A 4,340-nucleotide genomic window follows, 5' to 3' on the forward strand; every position below is an offset into this window, starting at 1 on the left:
ACGTGACTCGGGGATCAGACAAGAATGCCTATGAACATGTTTGCCGGTCCTTACCTACAAAGTTAAGCTCTATCAAACCAGAACAGACACCAGGCAGTTCCTCATATTGTAGGTGATGTAGGGTGACTGTGACAGAGGATTAAGTGTACACATGGGGCTTTGAAAAAAGCGTGGGTATTTCTCCTATCTTCATAATGGAAGACAATATTCAAAGTCACGACTTATCCTAACAGTCTATATGATAATGGTTCCCGTCATACAAATAATTTTTTTCTCTTTAAAAATTTACTACAGGATTCATTTGAATTATATGTAAATTTGTAAAGTTTAAACAACTTTTCAGCAGTAATCCTCTGTTTTGAACCTTGATAGATCTTTGTAATTTTCGTGTAGTACTTGCATTCTGACATGTAATAAAGTTACTTGTTTATCATTTTGGTCTACAAAATCATTGTTACATGAGCTCCATCAGAACAAGAATGTGTTTAGTTATTACAACGGAAAATATGTTTATAAACAGACATATATGTTAATAAATTTTCATAAAATTTTAGACAGTATTATAAATTAGTAACCACAAACAATTTTACCACCAAGAAAAAAACAACTATCGAAATGCTAGGGGAATTTTTTGTAGTCTCCTTTAAAGTATATCTATGCTGTGTTGTTGCTTGCTTCTTTCATGTATCTTGGACACGCAGCAAGGATGTAAGACAAGAGGGTAATGAGTTAGCGCTGTGTGTGCATACACTGGAGGACTGTAGGAAAATGGCGCCATGGGGCCGTGCGTCTGGGCAGCAAAGCGGAAGTGGGTGTGAGAGCAGAAGTGGCCGGCCAGAGCTGGGGCCTTGAGGGGACTGAGCTTGTTGCTGAGGCAGGGGTGGTGTGACATGGCGGGGGGTTCAGGCTTGTAGGGGATGGGGCTGTGTAGCCACCACCCTGATCCTGCTGGACGTGAACAATCGCATCACTGAGTGGATTCTCATGCTCAAGTTTGAGAACCTGGCCACCAGTGACAAACCAGAAGCATTAGAAGTAACATTTGCAGATTTCGTTCGATGGAGTCCTCTATCATATTTCAAATCCTCATGGAGACAAAAAAAAAGTGATGGTCAGTATTTCTTTGAAATTCTACATGGAACTTCAGACAAATGGTGCTGATGAGTTACTAAAGAGGGTGTATGGGAGTTTTTTGGTATATCCCAAATCAAGATACAATGTCTCTTTGCTATACAACCTTGAAAGTCTGCCAGAATCCAAGGATCCTATTGTGTATCAGGCTGGCATGTTGAAACGAAATTGTTTTGCCTCTGCCTTTGAAAATTACTTCCAGCTCCAAGAAGAGGGCAAGGACGGAGAGAACAGGGCAGTAATCCATTATAGGGATGATGAGACCATATATGGTGAGTGTAGAGAAGACAGAGTCACAGTCGTCTTCACTGTTTAAGGATAACAGTGATTTGGTCATTGGAAAAGTGTTCATGCAGGAGTTCAAAGAAGGACACAGAGCCAGCCACACAGTTGCACAGGTCCTCTTTAGCCACAGGGCGCCTCCTCTGGAGGCAAGACGTCAGTGCCTCGGCGGGCAAGAGCATTGGCTCTGTTCCCTTGGCACACAAATGCCAGTGCTGGAGACAACACCATAAACTGGATCCACATGTTCTGGGACTCTGTGCACGACCGCATTAAGTGCTCTAAGGCCTATATGCACACACATGCACAGGCAAAAACTTCTGACTGCCTCAAGGTGCTGAACCTTGCATGCCCAGATGCTGAGGGAAAAAAAAAAAAGAAAACAGTCCAATCACAGGGAAGACATTTTCATCCCACTAGCTCTTGAGAACAGTAAGAGGAGGCAGCTGACGACCTGCTACTGGATAACCATAGCCTTTAATGCTGCACCTCTTCAGGTTCTTAAGGGATTCTCTGTTTTGGTTCCGTTTTGGACACGTTTGGAAAATAACTTGCAGAAACGAGCTGTGCTTGCAAGAACTTCATAGCTCTCAAGAATTAAAAGAATTCCACTTAATCATCTTAGTTCCTTTTCTTTAACCTTTCCTCCCCCACACCCCTTCCCTTCCCGCCTCTTTTCCAAGCTGTTTCACTTTGCAATATGTTACTACTAATGAGTTGTAGGATAATGCAGTCTTAACTTGTTTTCTCCTAAGTATTTGAGTTCAAAGCTCCTACAGTCTAAAGAATTACTGTCAAGGTCATGAGTAAAGAAAATTTTTCTTTCTTAAAAAATAATGAGTTAAGAAATCTAAATAAATATATATGTATATGAATATATAAAATAACATATGCATATATCATTGGTATACTTCTATTTCATATGCATGTACATATACATGAAAACAGTTTGATTATGATCATAACTTCTCATGGAAAGAGCTAAAAGCAAAGAAGAAAACAACATACATAGTATAATTACGGAAAGAGCACAAGTGGAAGCCACAGATTCTGAAATTTTAGGATCAGATTGAGGGATAATTTCGAGATCTCTCGCTTCTTTTTTTTTGTAAAATAAAGATATGTAGAATTTTTGAAAAGAGCACCTTTAATTGCTAACACCCCTTAAATTGTACAGATGATACTTTGGAGTATGGAAATGAAAGCAACAAGAAGAGAGCATCAGTTTGTGGATGACAAATGCATTAAGTGCACAAAAGCCAGTATGTTTAAATGAATGTTATTTATTTTGAAGTATTGCCTCATGGCATTGTCATACTTAGACGAGTCAATGCATTTAAACATTTATTTATTTATGAAAGAGAGAGAGAGACAGTGTGTGGGCACATGTGTGAGCCAGGGAGAGGCAGAGAGGATGGGAGAGAGACAATCCCAAGCATTCATTGAGCCCCATGTGGGGCTTGATCTTATGATTCTGTGAGATCATGACCTGAGTCATAATCAAGAGTTGGATGCTCAACTGATGAAGTCAACCAGGCACCCCATGAATGTTATTTTTCAACTGCTCAGTCTGTTATCTAAGAGAAATGACTTAGGAGCAAGGCTAAACACTTTGGAAAAGGTACAAGGACATAGCTGAGTTTCAGCTTTACAGATGCTAAACAATGTCAGTAATGGAGGTGAACCATAAAGTATCCAAGTGCTTCTTGTGTTTCAGTGGTATTGAATGGATTGTGAAACCAAAAGGAAAGCATTTTACTTTTTCCCATTTTGTTTATGTTCAGTGAAGTGTAGACTCAGCATACATCACTGTATGTCAGAGACATGAACAATAAGGCCTATGGAAGTTATAGGCAATGCTTTAAAAACCTACACAGAGGAATAACGATTCGAAGTTTCATATGGGAAGCAAAACCTGAAACCCTTAAAATAGGATAACTGGTTTCTCTGAATAAACCAGAACAAATGAAACAGAGAAATGATATATGCATAATTAACCTTATTATGGAACGAAACTCCTCTGAAATAAAGGAATATTCGAATCTGTAGGTTGAGTTGTCTCCCCATGAGCCAGGAAGAAATAAACAAGAATGATCCCTAGATGTCAAAACCTGATAACTTTGCTAGACTACATGAGTAAAAAAATCCCACTGGTAGCCAAAGGGAATGAAAAAAACAACTTACTAAATGAAGTCAAGAATTTACCTTTTTGGGGGGTTGTTTTATTTTATTTTCTCATGGTTAGACTATGGTTATGTGTTTCTGCTAGGACCATAAGGTTAACGTACCATTTTATCACATAATATCAAGGGGATGTACTATCAGTATGATTTATCACTGTTCATAGTCATCTTGATCATCTGGCTGAAATAGTGTTTGTCAGATTTCTCCACCCTAAAGTTATTCTTTTTTCCTTTTTTCCATACTGTATTCTGGAAATAAGTTACTGTGTACAGCCTACACTTAAAGAGAATGAGGAATTATTCTTCCTCTCTTTAAGGATGGAGTATCTACAAAATAGTTATTTGGAATTCTTCTCCATGATAGATTTGTCTCTTCTCTCCTATTTTTTATTTGGTTATTGGCTTATTTAAGTATGAACTCATGTGTATTTATATTATATTTTGGTTATAATTCAATACTTCTTTTTGTTCTTTTTACTGCTTGAATCATTCCAGCTTGACCAACTGAACTCTTTGATTCTTGACCTTTTCTCATTATAGTGGTACGTGTCTTAGTTAATCACTTTCTAACTTTCTAGCACACAAGATGTTCCACATTCATCATGGGTATTTCCTGTCCTGGTCCTAGAATCAGCCATTTCTCTCAGGAGTCCTGGTTTCTTTTGTTGGTGAATAGTATTAGAAGTTAAAATTTGGGCAAGTCATAAGAGACTCTTAAATACAGAGAACAAACTGATGGTTGAT

General features: G+C 38.3%; 1 pseudogene; it reads left to right on the plus strand.

Annotated features, from left to right (window-relative positions):
* The first annotated feature begins 776 nt into the window (after positions 1-776).
* On the plus strand, positions 777-1,833 carry LOC115283488 (annotated as a pseudogene).
* The last annotated feature ends 2,507 nt before the right edge of the window (positions 1,834-4,340 follow it).

The sequence above is a fragment of the Suricata suricatta genome, chromosome X (assembly GCF_006229205.1).
Source record: "Suricata suricatta isolate VVHF042 chromosome X, meerkat_22Aug2017_6uvM2_HiC, whole genome shotgun sequence".
NCBI classification, from domain to species: domain Eukaryota; kingdom Metazoa; phylum Chordata; class Mammalia; order Carnivora; family Herpestidae; genus Suricata; species Suricata suricatta.